Genomic DNA, 12571 nt, shown 5'->3' with positions numbered 1-12571 from the left:
CACGCGTTTTGGGCAAGATACGGGCCCGGCAGATGGAACCTGTTGCGATGTTGATGCCTGCTGTGGCCCCTCCTCCTCCGCTTCAGAACTGCTGCCGCCTGCACCCTGTTCCCCCAATGGCTGCCAATCGGGGTCAAGAACTGGGTCATCTATTACCTCTTCTTGTAGCTCGTGTGCAACTTCGTCTGTGTCACCGTGTCGGTCGGTGGTATAGCGTTCGTGATGGGGCAACATAGTCTCATCAGGGTCTGATTCTTGATCAGCACCCTGCGAGGGCAATGTTGTGGTCTGAGTCAAAGGACCAGCATAGTAGTCTGGCTGTGGCTGTGCATCAGTGCACTCCATGTCAGATTCAACTTGTAATGGGCATGGACTGTTAACTGCTTCACTTTCTAAGCCAGGGACGGTATGTGTAAAGAGCTCCATGGAGTAACCCGTTGTGTCGCCTGCTGCATTCTTCTCTGTTGTTGTTTTTGCTGAAGAGGACAAGGAAGCGACTTGTCCCTGACCGTGAACATCCACTAACGACGCGCTGCTTTGACATTTACCAGTTTCACGAGAGGAGGCAAAAGAGCTAGAGGCTGAGTCAGCAAGATAAGCCAAAACTTGCTCTTGCTGCTCCGGCTTTAAAAGCGGTTTTCCTACTCCCAGAAAAGGGAGCGTTCGAGGCCTTGTGTAGCCAGACGACGAACCTGGCTCCACAGCTCCAGACTTAGGTGCAATATTTTTTTTCCCACGACCAGCTGATGCTCCACCACTACCACTACCCTCATTACCAGCTGACAATGAACGCCCCCGGCCACGACCTCTTCCACCATACTTCCTCATTGTTTTAAAAACGTAAACAAACTAACGGTATTTGTTGCTGTCACACAAATTACATGGTGAGCTATAACTTCAGTATGATTTAGCTACCCCTTTACAGGTGAGTGAGACCACAACGAAAATCAGGCACAATGTTACACACTCTGTTGTTGGTGGCAACAAATGAGAGAGATGCCACACACGCAGGACTGTCACTGAAGCACAAATGTAAATATTAATCTCCCACTGATTTGATTTTTTTTTTTTTTTCAGGGAGACTTTAGGAAAAAAAAAAAATAGAATAAAATGATTTTTTCAGGAAGAATTTAGAAACCAAAGAAAATAAAATGATTTTTTCAGGGAGAATTTAGAAAACAAATAAAACAAAAAAAGGCTTTCTATGGCCCACTGAGTGAGAGATGACGCACACAGGAGTCAGGAGTGGCACACAAGCCCAGAGGCCAATATTTATCTCCCACTGATTGATGTAGTGATTTTTTCAGGTAGATTTTGGAACCCAAATCAAGCTAAAAAAAATAATAGGCTTTCTATGGCCCACAATTGGAGAGAGAGAGAGATGGCACACCCACGAGTCAAGACTGACACACAAGCAGAAAGGGCAATATTAATCTCCCACTGATTTGTTTTGTTTTTTTTTCAGGGAGACTTTAGGAAAAAAAAAATAGAATAAAATGATTTTTTCAGGAAGAATTTAGAAACCAAATAAAATAAAATGATTTTTTCAGGGAGAATTTAGAAAACAAATAAAACAAAAAAAGGCTTTCTATGGCCCACTGAGTGAGAGATGACGCACACAGGAGTCAGGAGTGGCACACAAGCCCAGAGGCCAATATTTATCTCCCACTGATTGATGTAGTGATTTTTTCAGGTAGATTTTGGAACCCAAATCAAGCTAAAAAAAATAATAGGCTTTCTATGGCCCACAATTGGAGAGAGAGAGAGAGATGGCACACCCAGGAGTCAAGACTGGCACACAAGCAGAAAGGGCAATATTAATCTCCCACTGATTTGTTTTTTGTTGTTTTTTTTTTCAGGGAGACTTTAGGAAAAAAAAAATAGAATAAAATGATTTTTTCAGGAAGAATTTAGAAACCAAATAAAATAAAATGATTTTTTCAGGGAGAATTTAGAAAACAAATAAAACAAAAAAAGGCTTTCTATGGCCCACTGAGTGAGAGATGACGCACACAGGAGTCAGGAGTGGCACACAAGCCCAGAGGCCAATATTTATCTCCCACTGATTGATGTAGTGATTTTTTCAGGTAGATTTTGGAACCCAAATCAAGCTAAAAAAATAATAGGCTTTCTATGACCCACAATTGGAGAGAGAGAGAGAGATGGCACACCCAGGAGTCAAGACTGGCACACAAGCAGAAAGGGCAATATTAATCTCCCACTGATTTGTTTTTTTTTGTTTTTTTTTCAGGGAGACTTTAGGAAAAAAAAAAATAGAATAAAATGATTTTTTCAGGAAGAATTTAGAAACCAAAGAAAATAAAATGATTTTTTCAGGGAGAATTTAGAAAACAAATAAAACAAAAAAAGGCTTTCTATGGCCCACTGAGTGAGAGATGACGCACACAGGAGTCAGGAGTGGCACACAAGCCCAGAGGCCAATATTTATCTCCCACTTTTTTTTTTTTGTTCCAGGGAAAATTTATAAACCCAATAAAAAAAATAATAAATAGGCTTTCTATGGCCCACTATCTGAGAGACAGAGAGAGATGGCACGCTTAGGACTGGCACACAAGCCCAAAGGCCAATATTAATCTCCCTTTTTTTTTGTAAGGGAGAATTTATAAAACCAAAAAAAAATAAATAAATAGGCTTTCTATGGCCCACTATTTGTGAGAGAGATGGCACGCTCAGGACTGGCACACAAGCCCAAAGGCCAATATTAATCTCCCACTTTTTTTTTTTTTTCCAGGGAAAATTTATAAACCCAATAAAAAAAAAAAATAAATAAATAGGCTTTCTATGGCCCACTATCTGAGAGAGAGAGATGGCACGCTTAGGACTGGCACACAAGCCCAAAGGCCAATATTAATCTCCCACTGATTGATTTATTGATTTTTTCAGGTAGAATTTAGAACCCAAATAAAGCAAAAAAAAAAAAAAAAAAGGGCTTTCTATGGCCCACTGAGTGAGTGATGATGCACACAGGAGTCAGGAGTGGCACACAAGCCCTGAGGCCAATATTTTTCTCCCACTGATTGATGTAGTGATTTTTTCAGGTAGATTTTAGAACCAAAATCAAGCAAAAAAATAAATAGGCTTTCTATGGCCCACTGAGTGAGTGATGATGCACACAGGAGTCAAGAGTGGCACACAAGCCCTGAGGCCAATATTTTTCTCCCACTGATTGATATAGTGATTTTTTCAGGTAGATTTTATAACCCAAATCAAGCAAAAAAATAAATAGGCTTTCTATGGCCCACTGAGTGAGAGATGACACAGACAGGGATGGCACTCTAGCAGAAATGTCAATCTTAATCTCCCACAAAAAAAAAACAAAAAACAGGGAGTGTCCTTCAATTACTATCTCCCTGCAGTAATCTCAGCCAGGTATGGCAGGCAGCAATAAGGAGTGGACTGATGCACAAATTAAATAAAAAGTGTGTACAAACCAAAAAGATAGCTGTGCAGAAAGGAAGGAACAAGAGGATTTGTGCTTTGAAAAAAGCAGTTGGTTTGCACAGCGGCGTACACACAGCAATGCAGCTATCAGGGAGCCTTCTAGGGCAGCCCAATGAGCTACAGCGCTGAGGGGGAAAAAAAAAAAAATGTAGCTTCCACTGTCCCTGCACACCGAAGGTGGTGTTGGGCAGTGGAAATCGCTACAGCACAAGCGGTTTGGTGGTTAATGGACCCTGCCTAACGCTATCCCTGCTTCTGACGAAGCGGCAGCAACCTCTCCCTAAGCTCAGATCAGCAGCAGTAACATGGCGGTCGGCGGGAACTCCCCTTTATAGCCCCTGTGACGCCGCAGACAGCAAGCCAATCACTGCAATGCCCTTCTCTAAGATGGTGGGGACCAGGACCTATGTCATCACGCTGCCCACACTCTGCGTTTACCTTCATTGGCTGAGAAATGGCGCTTTTCGCGTCATTGAAACGCGACTTTGGCGCGAAAGTCGCGTACCGCATGGCCGACCCCGCACAGGGGTCGGATCGGGTTTCATGAAACCCGACTTTGCCAAAAGTCGGCGACTTTTGAAAATGAACGACCCGTTTCGCTCAACCCTAGTCCCTACCTATGGGGGTGAAAAAGGGGGGGGGGGGTCATTTACTATTTTTTTTATTTTGATCACTGAGATAGGTTATATCTCAGTGATCAAAATGCACTTTGGAACGAATCTGCCAGCCGGCAGATTCGGCGGGCGCACTGCGCATGCGCCCGCCATTTTGCAAGATGGCGGCGCCCAGGGAGAAGACGGCCGGACGGACTCCGGGAGGCCGGGTAAGTATAAGGGGGGGAGATGAGGGCACGGGGGGGGCGTTGGAGCACGGGGGGTGGCATCGGAGCATGGGGGGTGGGATTGGGGCACGGGGGGGCAGCCACACTGCAGCGGTTCTGCACCACAAACCGCAGAAAACCCGCAGATATTTTTTTCATCTGCGGGTTTTACTGCGGGTTTGACCTCACAATGGAGGTCTATGGGTGCAGAACCGCTGCAGTTCCGTAAAAAGAAGTGACATGGTACTTCTATTTTACCGCGGCTATTCAGTGCGGCTTTTTTCGCGATTTTCCGCAATGTGGGCACAGCAGTTCCTGTTTTCCATAGGGTACATTGTAATGTACCCTGCATGGAAAACAGCTGCGGACCCGCAGTGGGAAAATCGCGGCGATTCCGCATGTAAAAAAGGATGGTGTGAACATGGCCTTACAGATGTGATGTGTAAAAAGCATAATAATTCCCTTAAGCCCCAATAAATGTATAAATGCACAGTATGAGTACAGAGCAGTCCCATAGAGAATGAATTATATGGAGGTCAATGCAGTTAGATAAAGAAGTAGAAAACCAAACTGTGGTGAGTGTTTCCCATGACACAATATGGAGTACACTGCAGAGGAATGGCATGTATGGGTGTCATCCACAAAAGAAACCTCTCCTAAAGTCCATGCACAAAAAAGTCCAAGTTGCCATGCTGAAAAATATGAAGACTACAGGCAGGGGCGGGCTGGGCTGGGTGGCAGAGAGGCATTTGCCCCCTGGGTCGGTTAATTAGCAACAGTTCAGGGCTGGCCGCTCTCACTGCAGGCTGAGTCAGAGGCTGACAGGGACTTTTGACTCGAGGCAGGCAGCTTTGCGTTGCTATGACACCCGGCGGCGCGATGGGATTGGATAAGCCAGGGTTCAGAGGCGTGTCATGTACAGCGTGCTAAGTAAGCACGCCTCTGACCTCTGTATGTACCCTCAGAGCGGAGCGTTGTGAAGAGCGGCAGCGGCGCCATTACTGTCTGAGAGGCTGGCGGCCACCATTAGAGTGTGTGAGAGAGAGAAGGCCAGTGTGAGTTCCACTCCCTGCTGCCCAGTGCCTGCGCTAAGCCTGCACATACTGCTGTTAGTGGCCATCTGACTCTGCAGCAGTGCTCATGTGACATGATCTATTCTTCATATTCTCTCATGATATATTGATCTATTGGCAATAGATCAATATTTCATGAGAATTGTGTATAGCGCACCCCCTGTATATACTGCACCCTGTATATAGTACCTGTATATTACACATAGCAGGTACTAATATATACAGGGTGCAGTATATACAGGGTATATGAGAATAGTAGAAAAAACGCGGCGACACTCACCGGACCTGTGATCAAGGCTTGTCTTTATTGAAGTATATGTGAACACATCTTCACAGCACGGGGGAGTAAAAAGAAAGAGGAGGTGAGCGGGGAGAGGACGACGGCCGTTTCACGCCAACACAGGTGCTTCTACGGGTACACAGTGTATACTGCACCCTGTATATACTGACCCTGTATGTAGTCCCTGGGTTTACTGCACCTGGTATATACAGTACCCATGTATACTGCACCCTGTATATAGTACCTGTATATTACACATAGCTGGTACTAATATATACAGGGTGCAGTTTATACAGGGTATAGTATACACATTGTATACTGCACCCTATATATATACTGCGCCCTGTATGTAGTACCTGTGTTTACTGCACCTTGTATATACTTGTACCCTGTATATAGTGCCTGTATATACTGCACCTTGTATATAGTACCTGTGTATACTGCACCCTGTATATAGTACCTGTATATAGTACCTGTGTATACTGCACCCTGTATATAGTACCTGTATATACTGCACTCTGCATATAGTACCTGTGTATACTGCACCCTGTATATAGTACTTGTGTATACTGCACCCTGCATATAGTACCTGTATATACTGCACCCTGTATATAGTACCTGTATATACTGCACCCTGTATATAGTACCTGTGTATACTGCACCCTGTATATACTGCACCCTGTATATAGTACCTGTATATACTGCACCCTGTATATAGTACCTGTGTATACTGCACCCTGTATTTACGGGGTACTCTGATGCTGGGAGTAAATTAACTTTATTCCATCTGACAGTCTCACTCTTTCAGTCATGTGTTCACTGACTGACAGCAGGTTCTAATGCATAGTTAGCTGTCAGTCATTGCAGGGAACCTGTAACCTCGGAAAACACTATTTACCTGCAGCTATAGGGTTAATAGTGCTCCAATGCTCCCTGGGAGAAGATGAACTTTATTTCTCCTGGGGGTCTCCGGCTTTTAGTCATGGGGGCTTAACTATTTCTTATACTGTAAATGCATAAAATGCATAACACTGTTCACATTACACTTCGGCACATGGTGGTTGCTTTAAGGGTAGTGACAGGGTAAGACAGTCCAGATCCTCATACTAGGACTGCTTTGTTACACCATTAACCTGCAGATTATCTTTATTTCCTCCAGGTAAATGGCGTTTCTTGAGTCGACAGGTTCCCTTTAACTGGAAATTTCTGCCATGAATTCATTGGCAAAGCTGAAATAGATTTTTTCTGACTCTCTTATAAACGTATAAACATATGTTTTAGGCCTCATTCAGATGTCCGTTTTTCATATTTGTGTCTTGCCATACCTTTGGACACAGGAAAACAGGCAGTACAAGCAGCATGGTTGGTTCTCTTCATTTTTTTAACTGTCTCATTGACTTCAAAAGGTGATCTTTATCTACAAATTGGATGAAAATCGGACCTGTCTCCATTTTGATTTGCAGATCGATTGTCCACATGGACCATCCGTATGCTTTCCAATTTTTACAGATACATTACCATTTTATAGCACAGAACAATGTAAATGGTCCTTTAAAGGATTGTAGAATAATAGTTGCAGAGAAACAAAAAGCATTACATACGCATGTCATAAGGATGCTGTGTGATAAAAATCACATTGGAAACCAGGTGGAGGTGTCACTTGATGCGCTGCTGATGAAGGCTAGTGATAAATAAATTTACCTTATATATTCGAGTATAAACCCTGAGATTTTCAGCCCCAAAAAATAGAAGCTGCCGGCGCCGGAGACCATCTGGCCGGGAGAAGCTGCCAGGGACCGCGCCGGGAGCAGCTGAGTATTTCATATTTACCTTCCCTCGTTCCACCGCCGCCTCGTCTTCCACGTCCTCTGCAGTGACTGTTCAGGTCAGAGGGCGCGATGATGTATTAGTGTGCGCGCCACCCTCTGCCTGAACAGTCAGTGCAGAGAGACGGGATGCTGAGGAGCAGAGGGCAGCGACGAGAGTAGAGAATGTCATTTTTTTTTTATTGCAGCAGCAGCATTACATGTGGTACATTGTTATATGGAGCATCTTATGGGGCCATAATGAACTGTATGGAGCATTATATGTGGCACATTGTTATATGGAGCATCTATGGGGCCATAATGAACTGTATGGAGCATTACATGTGGCACATTGTTATATGGAGCATCTTATGGGGCCATAATGAACTTTATGGAGCATTATATGTGGCACATTGTTATATGGAGCATCTATGGGGCCATAATGAACTGCATGGAGTATTATATGGGGCACATTGTTATATGGAGCATCTATGGGGCCATAATGAACTGTATGGAGCATTTTATGTGGCATAATATTATATGGAGCATCTATGGGGCCATAATGAACTGAGCTTAGGGACTGCGGTCAGTACAGGTACCACTTCCTTCAGAGCTCGTCCCATGTTGCTCCTAAACCACCAGATCATAACAGGGGCCATAATGAACTGCATGGAGCATTATATTTGGCACATTGTTATATGGAGCATCTTATGGGGCCATAATGAACTGTATGGAGCATTATATGTGGCACATTGTTATATGGAGCATCTATGGAGCCATAATGAACTGCATGGAGCATTATATGTGGCACATTGTTATATGGAGCATCTATGGGGCCTGTTATGATCAGGTGACCTTGGAGCAGCATGAAAACTTTCACTGGAGTAGGTGGTAACTATACTGACCGCAAACCCTGATCTTAACACCGCAACTAGAAGTAGCCGTGGGGTGTGCCTAACAAAACCTAGACACCTCGACACAGCCGGAGAACTAAATATCCCTAAAGATGGAAATAGGAATACTATCTTGCCTCAGAGCAGAACCCCAAAGGATAGGCAGCCCCCCACAAATAATGACTGTGAGTAGTAGAGGAAAAAGACACACGCAGGCAGAAAACCGGATTAGCAAAAGAGGCCACTTCTAGCTAAATAGGAAAGGACAGGACAGGATATGTTGTGAATTCTGTGGCCAAGCTCCCTCCTGTGGTCGTGAGTGGTACTTCGGCTGGTTCTGTCTATGAGCTTCCTTTGGTGGATGAGAGTGGTACTGCGGCTTCTGAGTTTCCTTCCTCAGGTGATGAGGTTAGGTTGTTAGGTGCTGCTCTATTTAACTCCACCTGGTGCTTTGATCCTGGCCTCCAGTCAATGTTCTAGTATTGGTCTTGCCTTCTCCTGGATCGTTCCTGTGGCCTGTCTATCCTGCATAAGCTAAGTTTTGCTTGTGTTATTTTTTGTTTGCTATTTTTTCTGTCCAGCTTGCTATATTGGTTTTTCTTGCTTGCTGGAAGCTCTGGGACGCAGAGGGAGCACCTCCGTACCGTTAGTCGGTGCGGAGGGTCTTTTTGCCCCCTCTGCGTGGTTGTTTGTAGGGTTTTGTGTTGACGGCAAAGCAATCTTTCCTATCTTCGGTCTGTTCAGTAAGTTGGGCCTCACTTTGCTAAATCTATTTCATCTCTGCGTTTGTATTTTCATCTCAACTCGCAGTAATTATATGTGGGGGGCTGCCTTTTCCTTTGGGGTATTTCTCTGAGGCAAGCTAGGCTTATTTTTCTTTCTTAGGGCTAGCTAGTTTCTCAGGCTGTGCTCGAGGCGCATAGGTCTGGTCAGGAGCGCTCCACGGCTACCTCTAGTGTGGTTGGATAGGATTAGGGATTGCGCTCAGCAGAGTTCCCACGTCTCAGAGCTTGTCCTATGTTTTTGGGTAATTGTCAGGTCACTTTGTGTGCTCTGAACTTCAAGGTCCATTGTGGTTCTGAATTACCTGTTCATAACAGTACTGGAGGCCCAAAGTACTAATGTTTCTCAATAGAGGGAAAAGAGAAGTTCTGAGACCATTTTTTTTTCTTTGCACTGTGTTCTGTCTTTCTTTTCCCCTTTACATCAGGGTGGTTCAGAACACAGGTGTGGACATGGACATTCAGGGTCTGTTCTCTTTGATGGATAATCTCGCTATAAATGTACAGAACATTCAAGATTTAGTGGTTCAGAATCCTATGTTAGAACCTAAAATTCCTATTCCTGAGTTATTTCCTGGAGATAGAGCTAAGTTTTTGAATTTTAAAAATAATTGTAAACTATTTCTGGCTTTGAAACCCCGCTCCTCTGGTGACCCAGTTCAACAAGTTAAGATCATTATTTCTTTATTACGTGGCGACCATCAAGACTGGGCATTTTCCCTTGCGCCAGGAGATCCTGCATTATGTAATATTGATGCGTTTTTTCTGGCGCTCGGATTGCTGTATGAAAAACCTAATTCAGTGGATCAGGCAGAGAAAAATTTGCTGGCTCTGTGTCAGGGTCAGGATGAGATAGAGATTTATTGTCAGAAGTTTAGAAAGTGGTCCGTGCTCACTCAATGGAATGAATGTGCGCTGGCAGCTATTTTCAGAAAGGGTCTCTCTGAAGCCCTTAAGGATGTCATGGTGGGATTTCCTATGCCTGCTGGTCTGAATGAGTCTATGTCTTTGGCCATTCAGATCGGTCGACGCTTGCGTGAGCGTAAATCTGTGCACCATTTGGCGGTATTATCTGAGCATAAACCTGAGCCTATGCAGTGCGATAGGACTTTGACCAGAGCTGAAAGGCAAGAACACAGACGTCAGAATGGGCTGTGCTTCTACTGTGGTGATTCCACTCATGCTATCTCCGATTGTCCTAAGCGCACTAAGCGGTTTGCTAGGTCTGCCACCATTGGTACGGTACAGTCGAAATTTCTTTTGTCCGTTACTTTGATCTGCTCTTTGTCTTCCTATTCTGTCATGGCATTTCTGGATTCAGGCGCTGCCCTGAATTTGATGGACTTGGAGTATGCTAGGCGCTGTGGGTTTGTCTTGGAGCCCTTGCAGTGTCCTATTCCATTGAGAGGAATTGATGCTACGCCTTTGGCCAAGAATAAGCCTCAGTATTGGACCCAGCTGACCATGTGCATGGCTCCTGCGCACCAGGAGGATATTCGCTTTCTGGTGTTGCATAATCTGCATGATGTGGTCGTGTTGGGGTTGCCATGGCTACAAGTCCATAACCCAGTATTAGATTGGAAATCTATGTCTGTGTCCAGCTGGGGTTGTCAGGGGGTACATGGTGATGTTCCATTTCTGACTATCTCATCATCCACCCCTTCTGAGGTCCCAGTGTTCTTGTCTGATTACCGGGATGTATTCGATGAGCCCAAGTCCAATGCCCTACCTCCGCATAGGGATTGTGATTGTGCTATCGATTTGATTCCTGGTAGTAAGTTTCCTAAGGGTCGACTGTTTAATTTATCTGTACCTGAGCACGCCGCTATGCGGAATTACGTGAAGGAGTCCTTGGAGAAGGGTCATATTCGCCCGTCATCGTCGCCATTGGGAGCGGGGTTCTTTTTTGTGGCCAAGAAGAATGGTTCGCTGAGACCTTGTAATGATTACCGCCTTCTAAATAAAATTACAGTCAAATTTCAGTACCCCTTGCCGCTGCTATCTGATTTGTTTGCTCGGATTAAGGGGGCTAGTTGGTTCACCAAGATAGATCTTCGTGGTGCATATAATCTTGTGCGTATTAAACGGGGCGATGAATGGAAAACAGCATTTAATACGCCCGAAGGCCATTTTGAGTACCTGGTTATGCCATTCGGGCTTTCTAATGCTCCATCAGTGTTTCAGTCCTTTATGCATGACATCTTCCGAGAGTACCTGGATAAATTCCTGATTGTATGGTTGGATGATATTTTGGTCTTCTCGGATGATTGGGAGTCTCATGTGAAGCAGGTCAGAATGGTGTTCCAGGTCCTGCGTGCTAATTCTTTGTTTGTGAAGGGGTCAAAGTGTCTCTTTGGTGTTCAGAAAGTTTCATTTTTGGGGTTCATTTTTTCTCCTTCTACTATAGAGATGGACCCTGTTAAAGTTCAGGCCATTTATGATTGGACTCAGCCAACATCTCTGAAGAGTCTGCAGAAGTTCCTGGGCTTTGCTAATTTTTATCGTCGCTTCATCAATAATTTTTCTAGTATTGCTAAACCGTTGACTGATTTAACCAAGAAGGGTGCTGATGTGGTCAATTGGTCTTCTGCTGCTGTGGAAGCTTTTCAGGAGTTGAAGCGTCGTTTTTCTTCTGCCCCTGTGTTGTGCCAACCAGATGTTTCGCTTCCGTTCCAGGTCGAGGTTGATGCTTCTGAAATTGGAGCAGGGGCGGTTTTGTCGCAGAGAAGTTCTGATTGCTCGGTGATGAGGCCATGCGCCTTCTTTTCCAGGAAGTTTTCGCCTGCTGAGCGAAATTATGATGTTGGCAATCGAGAGTTGCTAGCCATGAAGTGGGCATTCGAGGAGTGGCGTCATTGGCTTGAAGGAGCTAAGCATTGCGTGGTGGTCTTGACTGATCACAAGAACTTGACTTATCTCGAGTCTGCCAAACGGTTGAATCCTAGACAGGCTCGTTGGTCGCTTTTTTTCTCCCGTTTTGACTTTGTGGTTTCGTACCTTCCGGGCTCTAAAAATGTGAAGGCGGATGCCCTGTCTAGGAGTTTTGTGCCCGATTCTCCGGGTTTGCCTGAGCCGGCGGTTATTCTCAAAGAGGGGGTAATATTGTCTGCCATCTCCCCTGATTTGTGGCGGGTGCTGCAAAAATTTCAGGCTAATAGACCTGACCGTTGCCCAGCGGAGAAACTGTTTGTCCCTGATAGGTGGATGAATAAAGTTATCTCTGAGGTTCATTGTTCGGTGTTGGCTGGTCATCCTGGAATCTTTGGTACCAGAGATTTGGTGGCTAGATCCTTTTGGTGGCCGTCTCTGTCGCGGGATGTGCGTTCTTTTGTGCAGTCCTGTGGGATTTGTGCTCGGGCTAAGCCCTGCTGTTCTCGTGCCAGTGGGTTGCTTTTGCCCTTGCCTGTCCCGAAGAGGCCTTGGACACATTTCTCTATGGATTTTATTTCGGATCTC

Source organism: Ranitomeya imitator, chromosome 3, assembly GCF_032444005.1.
Source record: "Ranitomeya imitator isolate aRanImi1 chromosome 3, aRanImi1.pri, whole genome shotgun sequence".
Classification (NCBI taxonomy): Eukaryota; Metazoa; Chordata; class Amphibia; order Anura; family Dendrobatidae; genus Ranitomeya; species Ranitomeya imitator.
The sequence above is the reverse complement of the archived record's forward strand: the minus strand, read 5'-3'. Positions refer to the sequence as shown.